Raw genomic sequence first — 19806 nt, forward strand, 5'->3', positions numbered from 1 at the left:
CAGTTGTCCTATTTTCTCCGAGTTTCTTCCGAATCTGTCTTCAGATTAATAATTCTCCTTGCTAAAATGCCACGATCTTTAGCCACAGCTCACCCCACAAACCTAGCATAGAACCACAACGCCCTACGACCCATAAGCAATTTTATTCTTCTTAAGCACCTTCAAAAATACCACAACTATAACACTCACTCTGAGAATACCTTATGTGAATTTGAAATTGTTCTTCTTCTAGTATGTGGTTGGTTTTGGAGTAGTCACTGTGATCAGGAATGGTGCTACGAGCATGCGAGTTGTATAATATGTTAGGTGATTATGTCAGTGGTTACGGTGATAGTTATGGCTTGATACAGTTTGTTCAAACTCATACAGTGTGTAAAAGTAAGATTCGTGTCTTGAAAGAAATTCTGAAGGTTGGGAATTGAATCCCAAGGTTTTTGGGTTAAGGTTAAATTAAGGATTTTTAGTTGTATTATATTGCAGGTCTATATAGAATAGGGTGACGTGAGATCACCCCCGGGTATGTGCGTGGTAAGGTGGAATAGAGATTTGAAGGTTAAGAACAACTCTTGGCACATTCGAGGACAAATGTATGTTTAAGTGGGGGAGAATGTAATGACCCGAACGGTCGTTTTGAGTATTACAACCCCGTTTCCCCATTTACTGCTCAAATTGTACCTTATAGTTGTTATATGAATTGCCGGGGTAATTGGTTCGGACCCGGTGATGTCGACTTATGTGTAAACGACCCCGGAATAGAGTTTTGATGATTCCAATAGCTCTGTATGATGATTTTGGACTTAGGAGCGTGTCCGTAAAATTATTTGGAGGTCCGTAGTGGAATTAGGCTTAAAATGCCGAAAGATGAATTTTTATGAAGTTTGACCGGGAGGTTGACTTTTTGATATCGGGATTGAAATCCAATTCTGGAAATTTGAATAGGTCCGTAATGTGAAATGTGACTTGTGTGCAAAATTTGAGGTCAATCGGACGTGATTTGATGTGTTTCGGCACAAGTTATAGAATTTGAAGTTTCAAAGTTCAATGATTACGAATTGAGGTGTGATTCGTTGTTTCGATGTTGTTATGTGTATTTTAATGCCTCGAGTAGGTCCGTATTATGTTATGGGACTTGTTGGTATGTTCAGACGGTTGTCCCAAGGGGCTCGGGCGAGTTTCGGATGGCTAACGGATCAATTCGGACTTAGGAGAAAAAGCTGAAGTTTCTGCCATCTGATGCAATCGCACCTGCAAAAATTCCATCGCAGGTGCGAGCTCGTAGAAGCGAGCCTGGCAAGCGTAGATGCGGGCAGGGACTGTGAGGCATTGGTCGGAGGTGCGAGCGAAATTCCGCACTTGCGTGAGCGCAGATGCGGAAGATTGTGCGCAAAAGCGAGATGGCTTGAAGCTGAGGAGTTTCGCATATGCGATGTCTTTCCCGCAGATACGGCCTTGCAAATGCGATGGTTTCCTCGCAGATGCGCAAACTGGGCAGGCAAGTGAAGTCCGCACATGCGATGTTTTGCTCGCACAAGCAGAGGCTTGTCCGCAGATGCGGAAATCGCTGGGGCAGAACCTTAAATTCAAGAGTTCGACATTTTCACCCATTTTCGGATTTTGGAGCTCGGGTTGGGCGATTTTGGTGAGGAAATTTTCCACACAACTTGAGGTAAGTGTTCTTGACTTCCTTGTGATTATATTTCATGAATTAATCTTCATTTTTTGTGTAAGATTATTGAATCTTCAAGAGAAATAGAAGGAAATTTCTATAATGTCACAAAAATGAATTTTTCAAGTTTGAATACCGATTTGGAGTCAGATTTGAGTGAAATTAGTATGGTTGAACTTGTAATTGGATGGGTTGTCGTATTTTATGAGTTTCTTTAGATTTCGAGACGTGGGCCCCACAGATATTTTTGGGGGCGTAATTTTGGATTTTTGTGGAAAATATTAGCATTTTGATATGGAATTAATTCCTATAAATTGTGTGGACTGAATCAAATTAATTGTGGTAGATTCGAGCCGTTCGGGAGTTGATACACGCATACTGGGATTTCTGGAGCATTGTTTAGCTTGCTCGACATTAGATTCAGCTTGTTCGAGGTAAGTAACTCTTCTAATCTTGGAGTTGAGGGTATGAACCCTGAATATATGTATTTCGTGAATTGTTGGGAGGTGAAGCACATGCTAGGTGACGGGCGTGTGGGCGTGCACTATAGAAATTGTGACATAATTATTTCTGTGAAATTTTGTAGTTAAATGATCTTGGCATTTTCCACGCAGTTTTATGAGTTAAGGATATTGAGATGAAAAGTATATTATAAATCATGTTGAGGCTATATGCCAGTATTATTGGGACCCACATAGGTCATATTGCTGTGAATTATTTGTTTTAAATTGAAAATTTATACTCAATCATATTCATTTCATTGCATATCATATCTCAGTCTCTGTTGTTATTATTAATACATTATATCATCATTTTTGGGCTATTTTCATGACATTGTGAGTCCGAGAGACTGGAGAGATTGATGACTGAGTGAGGCCGAGGGCTTGATGGTGAGGATTATTATGTGGATCGGGGCTGCCCGCCTGCAGCATGTTTTATATACTTTATTATTATAGCACGTGAGTTGTCCGTGCAGATTATAGCGCTTGGACTGAAGGAGCCCCTCCGGAGTTTGTACACACTCCCAGTGAGTGCAGGTACCTACTGAGTGTGAGTGCCGAGTTTCGAGTGCCGAGTGCTGAGTGACTGGGAGGCATGAGTGATTGTGAGGTATGCCCGAGTGGCATGAGTGATTGTGAGGTATGCCCGAGTAGCATGAGTGACTGTGAGGTATGCCCGAGAGGCATGAGTGACTGTGAGATTTGCCCGAGGGGTTGTATATGAGTGTCGTTCTACCCGAGGGGCTGTTTATGATTTTATCACTGAGTTGCATCGCATTGGCATGCACACATGATATACAGGCATAGAGATGTATTTTTCTCATGCTGTACAACATCACATCATTCATGATTTCTCACACATTTTTACAGTTGGGCATAGTGATGCATTTTTTTTTACACAGGTTATCCGGAAGGAAAATAAAACATCTTATTTATTATTGAAAAGATTTTAGGAAAAATTATTGTTTTCAAATTATTCATATTTTTGGAAACTTCGGCAAACGATTTGGGTTTTCACTGATGTATTTGAAAGGAAGAACTATTATCTTTTTGAAATCATGATTTAGTTGAGCATTTGATCTCTGAACTACTTCTGGTATTATTTGCTATGTTGTTATGGACTGTTGTGGACTATTGGTTATGGACCCGACCTTGGTAGAAGCTCGTCACTACTTTCAACCTACGGTTAGGTTTGTTACTTACTCAGTACATGTGTTCGGTTGTACTGATACTATACTTCTTCACATTGCGTTCAGATTTTGGATGTTGTTGTTGCTGTACTCGATGGTTGCGGGACTTGAAGATGTACCTGCGTTCCTGTTGTAGTTGCCTCTTATTCAGGGTTGCCTTAGATTTACAAAAGCTTTGTTTATGTATTATTCAAACAGACTATGTATTTATTTGATTTCCGCTTTGTATACTCTATTCTTAGAAGCTCATGATTTGTACTACCAGTTCTTGGGGGTTGTATAAGATTAAGATCTTTATTCACTTAAATTGCTATAATAATTATTATTGAAATTGGATAATTGAAAGTTGGCTTACCTAGCGGGTTGGGTTAGGTGCCATCACGACTAGTTGGATTTTGGGTCGTGACAGGAAGGCTTAAGCCCCCAACGTTCAGCGGGGAAGAGTCAGAGAATGCTCAGAATTTTCTAGATTGGTGTCAGGGGATTCTTCGCACAACAGGTATTTTGGGGACTAGTGGAGTTATATTTACCACTTTCTAGTTGACTGGGGCAGCCTACCGATCATGGCAGGCCTATGAGTTGAGCAAGCTAGTTGGCGCAGCACCACTTTCATGGCATGAGTTCTCCATTCTCCCATTAGAGAAGTTGTTTCCCCATACCCGCAGGAAGGAGTTGCATATAGATTTTGTCACAACCCAAAGTCCAACTACTCATAATGACATCTAACCCAACCCGCAAGGTAAACCAATTAGCAACAATCCAATTCAAATAAGATTTACTAAGAAAATAAATGATGAAATAACTGAACCTTTATACACTTCCCAAGGACTGGTAGTACAAATCATGAACTTCTAAGATTTAGAATTTACAAAGTTTGTATGAAATAAATACATCATGTGTTTGAAATATACATGAACAGATTAATAATTCTAAAGCTACCAAGAACAAGTGACAGCTATGACCGTGATACATACCGGATGACCATGCCTAATGATTTTGAAGTCAACATCATAGCATTGGAGTATTTTAAAGGAGTCAAAATCAAGAAGGTTATACTTGTAATAATTAACTACACTTAGCTCATTAGAATTAGCTTAGGGGTATTTGGGTCATTTGCAGCCAAATACCCACTCTACTCTAAATAGCCCTTAAGACTTTTATTTTAGGTAGGCTTGATGAAGATAAACTTGACAACATCCAAGTCTCATACTATATCCTTATCTTTTATTTAATGCATTTATGTTTATGCCTTTAATTACTTTATTGCTTTATTTATACTTTCATTAGTGCTAAATTAGAGTTAGTTGGTGAGAATTAGTAGTGAATACTTAATTGGTTAATTACTCTAACCGGGTTATCAAGAGTTGACACTACAGGCTGGGTTCTTCTGATTTCATTGTCGTGTCTAGAAATTAATCACTGGGGATTTTTTTTTTTTGTGTTGAATGGAGCTCGTATATCAAATTTGAACTCGTTCTGTGAATATTTGAGTGAGATTGAACTGAGAATTTTTTAGCTGAGCTTGAATCAGTCGAAGAACACTTGTTTCGATTGAAGAACTCCCCGAACTGATTCGAGCAGCTGGTAAATCGAAGAGGAAAACCTGTAGAGCTGATTCGAATTGATATTTTAGGTTGATCCGGAGTCGATTCTCTCAAGAAGACGAAGAACAACAGCTGTGTTCTTCATTTTTTTTCTGAGATTCATTTGCAACTGATTTGGCTCCACGAAGGTAATCGCCTCGACGATTGAACTTTCCAATTACAGTGTCGATAGAATTCAGAAGAAAACTCCAGGTTCAAATTCTCTAACTCCTGAAGGTTTGAAAGCATGTTTGAGTTTTCTAAGTTCATGAACTTCTAAGTTTGAAAACTTGATTGTTTGAGCTGAAATTTCATCTATATCTTCTGGGATTTGTGACTGTTATTTGTAAGAGTTCTGTTCGATCCTGAGTTTGATTCATTGAGTCGTCAATTGTAGTTGCTTTGAATCTAGGAGAGTAATCTGAATTGCGTTGTTGCTGAAGATCTTGTGAACTAGCTGACTGTTCAGAATTAGTTGTGAGTCTCTTTTGGCTGAAATTCTTTAAATTTTGAAGGTAGTGGTGGATTTGAATCAGTGAGTTTGTCTCGAGTTTCTTGTTGATTGTGATCGAGTTTGAATTCCTAAGTCGACTCGAGGTTCTTATTGGAAATTGATTGAGTGAGTGTTTCAAAATCTGATGAAATCAGCTGAAGTGAGTTGCATCTATTGGAACTAGTTCAACACTGTTTTGCATCTGTTGTGGCCAGGCAGTTGGAAATTGAGGCTGCAATTAGTTTTACTAGTCTGTTTGCATCAGTATTTGGAAGACAGTTTCTGTAACATTCAGCTACATTTCTGTGCTGTTTAAACTGATTTTCTGCAGCTGCATTCCAGAACCAGTTCAGCTAGTAAACCTGTAAGAATTTTAGGTTGTTCGCAGGGGTCCAAAGTAGTTATTGATTTCTAGTTTTCTGGGAGAATATTGAGAACAGTTTGAGGAAGCATTTCTGCACAGTTCCACAACTGATTGTTGCCCATTTGAGATAGCTACTGAATCTGTCTGCTTTGCTAGTGCATTTTCCTATCTTTTTCTGCACTTTTGAACATGATCTGCACAGTTTTAGAAGGGATTTTCTGCACTCATTGTTTCCAATACTTGTGCACCAGCAGAAAATTGAAACTTCTGCATCTGTTAGCTGCTGAAAACCTGTAGTTTTGGACTACTAATAGAGCTGAGAAAAATCTGCAGTTTTGAGTTTAGTTTTGAGCATCAGCTACACAGTTTCGCTGCCATTGTTTGACTGTTTTTCTGCAGGTTGCAAGTCTGCATAGCTGCAGCAGTAAACCTGCCCTGTTTCTTCTCTGTTTGGTTCCAAAATTGCTGAGTTTGTTTCTGCTCTAGACTGAAAGGTTTTGCATTTGTTGTGTGAGCATCTGCATATCAATTGCATCAGTTGGTTAGGGTGAAACCTTGGGCATAGTATCAATCCCAGAAAATTATAACAAGTCCAGAGAGTTCAAAGTTCAGAAGTTCAGAGATTTTTCTGTCTAGTTTTCTTTTTCTTTCCAGTTGTTAATCTTTTTCTTCTTGTTTGTTAATTCTAAACTAGTGTAAACTTGATATTAGTTCATATTAAGTTTAACCTAGTTCTTTATGTGCTTAATTTTGTTTCGTGCCAATTGTTTCGTGCTTTTATCTTTTGATTTCGTTGTGAATTGCTTGGTTCAAGTCCGTTTGCTTTTAATTGTCCGTCCTTGTGAATACACAACTTCCACTACACCCCATAGACGGTTGGAACTTCTTGTGAAACCTTGGAACTTAAGTTTGCTAGCAATTTTGACATTCACTACTTGAGCGGAAAAAGGCAAGAGTGAATAGGACTTTGAGCACGCAAAAGCCAATTGGTGCAAGGTGTGATACACGAGGGTTGAGCGACATCGAGTGAGCTTGGTGAGGACTTTACTACTAATTTGTTTGCTCGTTTTGCAGGTATCATGGAGTACGGACAAACTTCTAGTCCTAATTGTGATCCAAGGAGTGAGACTCCGATGCATGAAGTTGTCTCTATGCTTTATGACATAAGTGAGAAGGTTACCAATTTTACCATATGGCAACACAAAACGAATGCAAGGTTGAATTCCATATTGGGGGAATCTCACTTGAGGCAACAAGGAAGGGAGAGCACTATGACGCTTACTAATTCCTCTGATACACCTTCTCATTCACAAGTACGACAAATGCTTCAAAGAGGAAAAACGCAACATAACCAACATATCCAAATACCACAAAACCTACCAAAGCAACCACAATCACCAAAGGGGCCTTATTTTCCTCCACCAAACTACCGACCACCTACCTACTACCAACACCAACTACAACCCCTAATCACACATCAACCACCATGAGTACCTCAACTACAACCTTATCAAACTTCGCCACTACCTAGGCCACAAGTAACTTGTCAAGAGCCTCGGATGATGAACAACCCATTTTTTCAACATAATCGTGAGACCACCTTGAATGAGTTGGACAACATCCAACAAGTTTTCAATGACGAATATAGGGGGGATGAAGTAAATCAAAGGGGAAGAGGCCAAATGAAGTTGAGAACATCCTTGAAAAATGCAAAGAGACAAAATAAGGATGAGAGACAAAAGAAAGATAGAAGTGAGGGAGAGAAAAATGACAACTCTAGTTGTCACAAGAAAAGAGTGAAGAGCTTGAAAAGAAAAAGAGAGAAAAGAAAGAGGGAAAACAAAAGGAGAGTGAGGATTTTCCTTATTCTAATGCTAATCTTTCTTCTTTCTCTACTTGTTTTGTAACTTGTGTAGGGACTTTTGGAGACGAACCATCAAGTGAAGTTCAATCCACTTTGAATAGCCTGGAAGAAGATCAATTTACCTTTTCAAGAGGACTTATGAAATTAAATGAGGAAGTGCAAGGTAGCGTATCCTTCTACCTATGATACTTTAGTTGATTGTGGTGACACTTTTGAGTTTGAAAGATAGCTATGACATTGATGAGTTTGATATTACTTTATCTTGTGATGAGGACAATAAATGTGACTTGTAACTAGCTAAGAGTTCTTGTGCATTATTGGATGATTCTAGTTCTTTGTTTAGTGACTCTTTAGCTAGTGATGATGTTGAGTCTTATGATACCCCACCTTTATGGGATGATGCATGTGATGATTCATTTGACTCAACTTTAACTTTGTTGGAAGAAATTTTTGACCTTTATGAAGAAATGAGTCAAGAAGAATGTGTTGATGATTCTTTTGATTCTATTGTCATTCCTTTGGCAAAAAAATTCAATTTTTATGGTGAAGTGAGCAAATGTGAGTGTGGAGATGCCTTGTTGGAGAGTGAACAAGTTACTTAGAATGACATAAATATAGAAGAAGAAAATCATTTGTATTCTAATGAGTTGACTTCTCTTGTATTTGATCTTGATGACTCTTACGCATATTTATGTGATGAATTTGTTGAGTATGAAAAGGAAAGGAAAGTTTTTGATGCTAGCACTAGTATTAATTGCTTTACTTATTTTATTCCTACTTTTGAAAGAACATTCTCATTGGATTTTGCTAATGCTTCTATGAGAAAAGGTAGCAATGCTTCTTTTCGTGTTTTGAGTGACCATTTTGAGTAAAAAGAACCTAACTTTATTGATTATTTTGTGAAGGTTCAACAAGAGAAAGTTGCTAAGGGTAAGAAAGGTCTTGAACTAATATTTTGGCATACTTTTTGTCAAGAGCTTTTTCTTTTGCCCAAAAGCGAGAATGGTATGTACGTTTGGCTTATGCTTATCTTGTGTTTATCTAAGGCTGTTGAGGTAAAGACTCTTAACTTTGAGTATTGTGATATTCTTTATATGATGATTCATGATGAGCTTCGCATATCTCTTAAGTTGTCATGTGAAGTTGTTGGAAAGTGTGTAGATATTTGGGGATTAAAATTTGTGTTTGACCCCGGAGTTGTTTCTTATCATGGTGAAGTGTCTTTCTTTGGATTGGAGAGTATGATTTTTATTGCTTCTTATGACACTTGGTTATACCATAAAAGTGTGCACTTTGTTGAGAATTTTACAAGATTGTGGTTTTGTTGGAAGCATGAAACTTTACACTCTCTTGATTATTCTCGTGAGTATTATTTTTCTTATTGTCAAATTTGTGTTGGAGATGTGTTCTTTATAGATTATGACACTTGGCTATATCATAAGAGTGTCACTTTTGAGTCCAAGATTGTGATCTTTGATCTTTTAGCTTGGACATATAATGCTTTGATTTTGATTGGCTTGGTACTTATATTTGTCACTTTCTTGGTTTTGCAAGGTCCAAATTCGAGGACGAATTTCTTTCAAGAGGGGGAGGATGATACATGCTGGATGACCATGCCTAATGATTTTCAAGTCTACATCATAGAATTGGAGTGTTTTAAAGGAGTCAAGATCAAGAAGGCTATACTTGTAATAATTGACTACACTTAGCTCATTAGAATTAGCTTAGGGATATTTGGGTCATTTGCAGCCAAATACCCACTCTAGTATAAATAGCCTTTAAGGATTTTATTTTAGGTAGACTTGATGAATGATAAACTTGAAGACATGCAAGTCTCACACTGTATTCTTATCTTTTATTTAATGCATTTATGTTTATATCTTTAATTCCTTTATTACTTTATTTGTTCTTTCATTAGTGCTAAATTAGTCTTAGTTGGTGAGCAATTAGTAGTGAATACTTAATTGCTTAATTACTTTATCCGAATTTTCAAGAGTTGCTAATTTATTGAGAGTTTTCATAGCTTAGGGTTACAATTGGTTGTGTTCATAGAGGTAATTAGGCTTCATATCCTAATTGGTTCTTGTTCTTCCAATCAATTGTAGGTCTAGCTCTTATTTTTGATTTCGCATATTTTGCTATATCCGTATTTTTGTTCATAGTCTGTATCAGACGGAATGCAGGTGCGTCTTCAATGCCAGCTCCCGCCATACACAGCAACATCAGCATCCAAAATATGTACGCAAGGTGCAAAAGTGTAGTATGAGTACAACCGACGCCATGTACTCAATAAATAAAAAACCTAACCTTAGGTTGAAAGCAGTGACGAGCTTGGACAATGGTCAGAGCCCAACACCAATAGCCAACAACAGCTCATAACAATATAATACAAGTTGTACAAGAAATAACTCAAAGATACAATGCTCAGCTCGTTCACAGTTACGGAAAATAGGCATGCTTTTCAAGTATAGCAGTAAAACCCAAATCTTTCACCGAAATCACCAAAGTATGAGTGAGTCAGAAATCTTTGATTTTTTTCCAAAAACTTTTAATAACAGATAGTATGTTTAAATCTCATATAGCATGAGGAAAGTGTATCTTTATGCCTACATGCCAATTTGCATGTGAAATCATGAATGTCACAAAATCGTGTAGCATGAGGAAATGCATCTCTATGTATGTATGTCACGTATGCATGTCAAATGTAATGCGTCACAGGGTTGAACTCATGTACTCATACTCTCAGAGTACTCAATCTCACTATCTCACACTCCCACTCATCATGCTCAATCCCTCAGCACACTCAGTCACTCAGCACTGTACGATACCTTCTGCGGCACGCAGCCCGATCCCATCATGAATCAATAAATACTGCGCTCACTGCTGGTATGTCAGACTTCGGAGGGGCGGATCCTGCCCAAGCGCTAATAAAACATGTTGCGATGCGCAACCCGATCCCATCATGAATCAATAATACATGTTGTGGCGTGCAGCCCGATCCTATCATGAGTCAATAGTACCCGCTGCGGCGCGCAACCCGATCCCATCAATATCACTCACAAATAGGCCCTCGGCCTCACTCAGTCATCAATCTCTCTACTCTCTCGGGCTCACAAATCTCATGCCAATCAACCCAAACAATGATAACTTGATGTGACAACAAATGATAAAAGAGATTGAGATATGATATGCAAATGAATGAATATGACTAAGTATGTGATTGCAATTTAAGCAAATAACTCAACATCAGAAATGACCTCAATGAGTCCCAACACAATAATCATATAGCCTAAACATGGTTTCTAACATGGATCACAGCTTAATTACTATAGCACGTAGACATTTCATGGATTAAAACAAGATTAGGTAGCTACACCGTACCATAGAATCATCTGAGTCATAATTCACATGGTGCATGCTCACACGCCCGTCATCTAGCATGTGCGTCACCTCAACACCAAATACATGACACGTATATTCAGGGGTTAATACCCTCAGCATCAAGTTTAGAAGTGTTACTTACCTCGAAAAAGCCGAATCCAATACCGAGCAAGCCAAACAATACTCTAGAAATGCCATCCCGCGTGTATCAACTTCCGAACGGCTCGAAACTAGCCAAAGCAACTCAAATACATCAAATAATGTCTAAGGCAACAAACCCAATTGATAAAAGTTGAATCTTTATTCAAAAGCCCCAAAGACAACCAAAAAGTCAAACCTAGGCTCGCACCTCGAACTCCGACGAAACTCCAAAAGTCCGACAACCCATTCAATTACGAGTCCAATCATACTATTTTCACTCAAATTCGACTTCGAATCTACGCTCAAAACTTGAAAATTCACTTTATTAAAATTTTGGACAAAAACCCCCCAATTTCATTTTTGAAATCATCAACCAAATGCCAAAAATGAGGATAGATTTATGAAATATAATAAAAACTGATTAGAGAACACTTACCCCAATCTATATAGTGAAAATCGCTTCAAAAATTGTCTCAATCCGAGTTCCATAGCTCCAAATATGCTAAAATGGCCGAAACCCCCCAAAATAGAGTACTTATAATCACTGGATGATATAATGAATCATGATCGCGGAAATACTATCGTGATCGCGAAGAAGAAAATGCAACTGCCCCTGAAAGACTCTACGCGATTGCGAAGCACAAAAAGCTCTGCCTCAAAAAATCTCTACGCTAATGCGGCCCCAGGCTCGCGAACGCAATGAAGAAGTCATAAAGACCTGCCCATCTTAGCTCTACACTGCGCGAACGCGTACACACTTGCACGAACGCGATGCTGAACCTCCAGCAACCTACGCGAACGCGAAGAAGAAACACTCAACTCCAGATTTTCCCCTACGCGATCGCATCCCCATCTTCGCGATCGCGAAGGACAATCGAGGCATCAGAAACCAGCAATTAAAATATGGAGGAAAATGGTCGAAAATCAATCTGAAACACGCCCGAGCCCCTCGGGACCCCGTCCGAACATACCAACAAGTCCCATAACCTAACACAGACCAACTTGAGGCCTCAAATAACGCATAACAACATCGAAACGACGAATCGCACCTCAGATCAAACTTAATGAACTTTTGAAGTTTCAACTTTCGTGTCGAACCATATCAAATCAACTTGGAATGAACTCAACTTTTGCGCACAAGGCCCAAATGACATAACGAAGCTATTGAAATTCTCGGAATCACAATCCGAACACGATATCATCAAAGTCAACTCCCGATCAAACTTATGAACATTCCAAACCTTCAAATTTTTAACTTTCGCCAATTAGTACCGAAACCTTCTCGGAACATCCAAATGCAAATCCGGGCATACGCCCAAGTCCAAAATCACCATCCGGACCTAAAGGAACCGTCAAAACTTTGATCCGAGGTCAAATACTCAAAAGTCAAACTTGGTCAACTCTTCCAACTTAAAGCTTCAAACATGAAATTCATTCTTCCAAACTAATTTCGAAATACCTGAAAACCAAAATGGACGATACACACAAGTCATAATAAATCATATGAAGTTTCTCATGCCCTCAAACCACCGAGCGAAGAGTAAATGCTCAAAACAACCGGTCGGGTCATTACATTCTCCCCTACTTAAACATATGTTCATCCTTGAACATGCCTAGAGTCGTTCCAAAGCCATCAAATCGCCGTGAAACATTAACATGCACATACCCGAGGGTGATCCCACGTCACCCCAACCCATATAAGCCTGACAACACAACATAACTGAAGATCCTTAATTCAATCTTAGCTCATAAGCCTTACAACCTAATTTCCAACATCCGGAATTCCTGGTAAGAGCGGAATCTCGCATCAATACACTGTATAAGTCTGAACAAGTTGTATCAAGCCATAACCATAACTCAAAACGTAATCACATGATATATCACACAACTCGCATACTCGTAGTAATAATTCTCGACCATATACACCTTTTATCAATAACAGTGCTGAGTCAATAAATCCAACCTGGTGTAAAATACACATCCTCCTCGGACCTACCAGTGGGCCCCCAAATGAACTCCGGTCATCCCTCAAATAGATAAATAGCCCTCCAAAAGTCCACAATGATCTAACCATAACTCGTACCACCAACTAACTAAATTTGGTCACATCTTCACAGTCCGTAACCTTGAGACAATCTGCTTTTGAGAACTCCCAGTCTCCAAATCCATAGAACACATGAATCACCTTAGCCGATCCCAAATCCACCACTCGAATGACTAACACATCTCTCATATAATCATCCCACGAGAAATACTTCCAAAATTCTTCCATGCCACATAGCAAACTCTGAACATCAGCAATCGATCAACCAGATGAGCACCGCAATACCAATGAAACATTCATAAGGCAAAACACAGTGCACCTTCTGAGATGCGCACCCTTCTCAGGCGATACCAAGTAGTAATAACATTCATCTAGTCATCTGAAGTAATCCATGTTGTTTAAGAATTCATGAACTTCCCTTCAAAACTGGACCATGACCTTGCACATGCAAATCTCAATCCCACACAACGCACTGCATCTATCATGCTATCATATGAAAAGCACAAGAATATTACAATCAACTCTTAGTCACCAGCAGAATACATACCCGATCAGTCAGAAACCTTCTATCTGATCCCATCCATGAGAAAATCACAATACGCAATATGCTCCTCACGCCAGTAGGAAATATCCATCTTAAACCGTGGTAGAAAACATCGAGAACTCTTCGAAACCCATTTGCACATAACCAAGCCATCAAAACTGAATCTCTCTAACTTAACCAAGCCATACAGGTCGCAAAACCCAAGAGTATTGCCACAAAACACCTGTAAAGACTCACCACATCATAAGTACCCAAAGAACTGATCATATCCATTACCGTGTTGATCCAATCTACTACCAAGCTGTCATATTTCTCCGAGTTCCTTCAGAATTAACCTCAGGTTGACACTTCTCCTTGTCAAAACACCACAATCCTTACCAAAGCTCACCACAAGAGATCCTAGCATAAAACCACACCTCCCTAAGGCCCATAAGCCGTTGTATTCCCTCTTAAGCACCCCAAAAGTACCACAATCGAGACGCCCCCTCTGAGGAGACCTTCTGCGAATCTAAAGTAGTTTCCTTCACCTTCCTGATACTGAAATGTAAAATCCATAATAATATAGAAATACCACGAATCCCCACACCATCCAATGCAAATCCCAGATTCTAGCCATATACAAATCCGAAAAAAAATCTCAATTGCTACATATAAATCTTAGATCCATTAGAACCTTCTCGAGAGTCATCCACTTTGCTCAAATCTCAATTGCACCGCCCAAACAGCCGAATGGTCTGTGCCCCATTAGCACGATAACACCCAAAGGAGTAATGTATACCTCTAAGAAATCGAGTGAACCCCTTTCCTTAGCACATCACATCTACCACGAACAACAAACCCGAATCATTCCAAGATTACTATATATCCGTAAAGTGTAATACACCATGCATCCAGAAATTTCCTTGCTTAAGTCATCCTCAAAACCAGCCTCTGCAAGTCATAACCGATCCACAAGTATGCCTTAGACCGAAACCAATACAACACATAATCATGCAATCAAATCACTGATGGCAAACTCCCCCCACTTGGCTCAAATCCATAGAACATAACACCCGATAACTCACAATACCCATACTCTATTGCTGCCATATTATCGCAGTGAGATTCAACTAAATCCTTCATAAGCTCATGTAACACAAACCATATAATACCTCAAATCATCTGTTAATCTCGCATTTATTTTTGTGACGGTCAGGTCAACTTTCTCAACCAATCCAAACTCAATTCGCAACACCTATACCCACTGGTAGAAAAGAAAGCCCCTACACAACACTATAAGGATCTCACATCCGTAGATCACCCCGCATGTGATAACCCACATGCTTAGTCTCAAACTGACATCTCTCTGTACCCTTTTCATAACCACAACTATTATGTAATCACTTAATCTTCCTGACTCTGAACTCATTAACAAGACATGAGAATCTACTTCGTTCCACAAATAAATGACATGAAAGATCCCTCAATACGATCATAACTCGAGACTGTACAACACATCAAGACAAAAATCAAGCACCCAATACTCCTTTTCACATCTCAAGCAAACTCTTCGCAACACATTTAAACCATCTGAACACTTCCCGCGGTCACATCCTACTCATCATATAGCCATCCAACCACCCATCGAACCATAAATTCCACTCATAGGAATACCACCGGACATATAAGTCCAAAGGCACATGCCCACATAATTGAAACTACCGAGCTTAAGTTGTGGTCTAAACCCGACCTCAAGTTCTCTAGACTGGCCCATCACCAAAACACAAAGAACACATCTCGTACCTCATCCACAGAATTACAAGCCGTCGATGCACAGTTGGTACCGAGCGATCACGTACGCATACGGGTGAGTGGAAGGAATTCAAAGAGATACACTTCAAGCTGAATTAATGCCGCACGATAAGGAAAGAAAGATGGGAAGTTTATCCTAAATGCCATGTAGCCTTTCGAAGATAGGTATGGACGTCATCATACCGATCCGCAAGACTCTACTAGACACTTGCTCATGACTCGTACAACCTATGAACCTAGATCTCTACCAACTTGTCACAACCCAAAGTCCAACTAGTCGTGATGACACCTAACCCAACCCTCTAGGTAAGCCAATTAGCAACAATCCAATTTAAACAAGATTTACTAAGAAAATAAATGATGAAATAACTGAATTTTTATACACTTCCCAAGGACTGGTAGTACAAATCATGAGCTTCTAAGATTTAGAGTTTACAAAGATGGTATAAAATAAATACATCATCTGATTGAAATATACATGAACATATTAATAATTCTAAAGCTACCAAGAACAAGTGGCAGCTTTGACCGGAACGTAGTTGCATCTTCAATGCCAGCTCCCGCCATACACAGCAACATTAACATCCAAACTCTACGCAAGGTGCAGAAGTGTAGTATGAGTACAACCGACCTCATGTACTCTATAAGTAACAAGCCTGACCTTCGGTTGAAAGTAGTGACAAGCTTGGACAGTTGGGTCAGAGTCCAAGACCAATAGCCAACAACAGCTCAAAACAATATAATACAAGTTGTACAAGAAATAACTCAAAGATATGATGCCCAGCTCATTCACAGTTACAAAAAATAGGCATGCTTTTCAAGTATAACAGTAAAACGCAAATCTTTCACCGAAATCACCAAAATATGAGTGAGTCAGAAATCTTTGATTTTTTCCAAAAACTTTCAACAACAGATAGGATGTTTAAATCTCATATAGCATGAGGAAAGTACATCTTTATGCCTACATGTCAATGTGCATGTGAAATCATGAATGTCACAAAACTGTGTAGCATGAGGAAATGCATCTCTAAGCCTGTATGTCAAGTATGCATGTCAAATGCAATGCGTCACAATGTTGAACTCATGTACTTATACTCTCAGAGTACTCAATCTCACTATCTCACACTCCCACTTATCATGCTCAATCCCTCAGCACACTCAGTCACTCAGCACTATACGGTACCAGCTGCGGCATGCAGCCCTATCCCATCATGAATCAATGAATACTGCGCTCACTGCTGGTATGTCAGACTCTGGAAGGGCGGATCCTGCCCAAGCACTAATAAAACCTGTTGCGGCGCGCAACTCGATCCCATCATGAATCAATAATACCTGTTGCGACATGCAACCCTATCCCATCATGAGTCAATAGTACCTGCTGCGGCGCGCAGCCTGATCCCATCAATATCACTCACAAATAGCCCTCGACCTCACTCAGTCATCAATTTCTCTAGTCTCTCGGGCTCACAAATCTCATGCCAATCAGCCCAAACAATGATAACATGATGTGACAACAAATGATAACAGAGACTGAGATATGATATGCAAATGAATGAATATGACTGAGTATGTAATTGCAATTTAAGCAAATAACTCAACAGCAGAATTGACCTCAATGAGTCCCAATAGGATAAGCATATAGCCTAAACATGGTTTTTAACATGGATCACAACTCAATTACTCTAGCACGTAGAAATTTCATGGATAAAAACAAAATTAGGTAGCTATACAGTACCATAGAATCATCCGAGTCATAATTCACACGATGCACGTTCACACGCCCGTCATCTAGCATGTGAGTTACCTCTACACCACACACATAACACGTATATTAAGGGGTTCATACCCTCAGCACCAAGTTTAGAAGTGTTACTTACCTCGAACAAGCCAAATCCAATACCTAGCAAGCCAAACAATACTCTAAAAATGCCATCCCGCGCGTATCAACCTCTGAACGGATCGAAACTAGCCAAAAGTAACACAAATACATCAAATAATGCATAAGGAAATAAACCCAATCGATAAAGGTTAAATCTTTATTCAAAAGTCCCAAAGTCAACCAAAAAGTCAAACTCGGGCGCACACCTCAAAATCCGACGAAACTCACAAAATCCGACAACCCATTCAATTATGAGTCCAACCATACTATTTTCATCCATATCCAACTCCGAATCGATGCTCAAAACTCAAAAATTCACTTTATGAAATTTTAGACAAAACCCCATGTCCGTAGGTAGATTTGTGTTGATTTGCCAAAATTTGACAATTTTAAGTTGAAAAGTTTGACCGTAGGTTGACTTTTAGCTATTGAGCTCGGAATTTGATTTGGGACTTAGAATAGGCCCGTTGTGGCATTTAGAACTTGTTTGCAAAATTTGGCATCGTTTGGAGTTTACTTGATAGGATTTGGACGCTTAGTTAAAATTTTAGATGTTCTTGAAAATCTCTTTGAAAATCATGAATTTAAGAGATTCATTTCGTAGTTTTAAATGTTATTTTTGTGTTCTGATCACACGAGCGAGTTTGTATGATATTTTTAGACTTGTGTGGACGTTTGGTTTGGATCCCCGAGGGCTTGGCTGAGTTTCGGACGCTTAGTGGAGTGTTGTTAGAATTGAATTGCTGGTTTGCTGCACAGGCCCTCAGATCTCGCATTTGCGAGATTCTTGATCGCAATTGCGAAGGTAGGCTAAGTCTACTGGGTTCGCAATTGCAAACCCAGTGTTCGCATTTGCGAAGGACATCTAGGATGGGCTAGGTTCGCAATTGCGATGATCTCGTTCTTCTTTTGTTGTCCGATCCTTGCGAGCACGACACTCCTCGAAGGTGGGGTACCAACCTGGCCCTGTAACAAAATGGGTTGAATTGTATTGAATCTTTAAATTTTGGAAAGTGAGAGTGAACACCATAGCTCCATAGCCAGATGTGTGAAGAAATGACTTGCATCCCATATTTTGGATTTCAAGTCGAGTGAGGGTTGGGTTAAGACTGGTATGGTATTTTGAGATTTGGATTTTTTTGGGTGGAGTTTTGGTTGACGCTCTCGGAGATTTTTGGGTTGAGAGCATCATTGCACTGTTCCAAAAGAACTGTCACACTTTTCCGTACTGAGGAAATTATTTTGAAATAGTGGGGAGACAGAACCCTTATATAGGGTTGCCTACGTATCTTGCTGGAGCAAGAATCAGGTTACAACGTAGTTCGGGCCAACTACTAGGATTATAAGATCTGTACTGTTATCATGAATGAGTGATTGTTTCTTGAAAACAAGTGTGATTATGAATGAGAATTCTTGGGTGGGTGGGTGGAGACTGGTAGCTTCTGAATAAGAGATAGATGGTAGTATAGCACATGGATCAGTCTCAAATGACGGAAGTGAGTGAAGATGTGAAGTCTGATTGAGAAGAATATGTCAAATCGGTGGAACATGTACCGAACTACATTGACGTGTCTTTGAGAAGGATGGAGGAGTCCAAGTAATGGTGTTATTATGGTGGATGGTCATGAAGACCGGAATGTGCATGTGTATTTAAAAGGTCCAAGGTTGAACACAAGTCAACCATAATAGTCAGACAAAGAGAACCTAGTGGATAACAAATAGAATGTATATGTAATAGATAAAGAATACATAACAATGGTAGACAAAGAATATATAAGAAATATACAACCGATATGAAGCAAGTAAAGGATATGCAAAGAGTAGTCCAGCTAAAGCAAGCTGCAAGATTCTGTGTACAATGACCTAGGAATTCTAAGAGTACATTTATCTAGATTTGAGAATGAGTTAAGGACAACTGCGAGATGGGATGTAGTTAACCTCGTCCGGCAATCTTCGAAACTAAGGAGTTTTGAAAGAAGGTTCGGAGGGGTGAAAAGACAACCCTCGCGTGACTTGTGTGTGATTGTGTACGACCAAGAGTCGATAGAAAAGTGATGATAATTAATAAGACAATACCACTAGCATGTGACGAAGAATATACAACATAGTCATGTGTAAAAGAATACACAACCCATGCATATACAAAGAATATACAACATATGCATAGACAAAAAGATATCTTAAAATATGTAACAAAAGATATACAGCTTGAGACATGTAATAAAGAATATATGACTTGGAAAATATGATAAAGAATATACCGCTTGAAGCGTATGAAAAATAATATACACCTTGAAGCAAATAATATACAACTTTAAAGCTAAGAATATACGACCTGAAGCAGAGAATATACGACTTGAAACCCG

General features: G+C 39.2%; 1 long non-coding RNA gene across 1 annotated transcript; it reads left to right on the forward strand.

Moving 5' to 3' along the window:
* Positions 1 to 4698: 4698 nt before the first annotated feature.
* Positions 4699 to 9546, forward strand: LOC107771635 (uncharacterized). The gene is made up of 3 exons (XR_012699272.1): positions 4699 to 5088; positions 6871 to 7823; positions 9215 to 9546. It is a non-coding gene; the product is annotated as an uncharacterized LOC107771635 (long non-coding RNA).
* Positions 9547 to 19806: the final 10260 nt, after the last annotated feature.

This window comes from Nicotiana tabacum, chromosome 15 (assembly GCF_000715075.1).
Source record: "Nicotiana tabacum cultivar K326 chromosome 15, ASM71507v2, whole genome shotgun sequence".
Taxonomy (NCBI): domain Eukaryota; kingdom Viridiplantae; phylum Streptophyta; class Magnoliopsida; order Solanales; family Solanaceae; genus Nicotiana; species Nicotiana tabacum.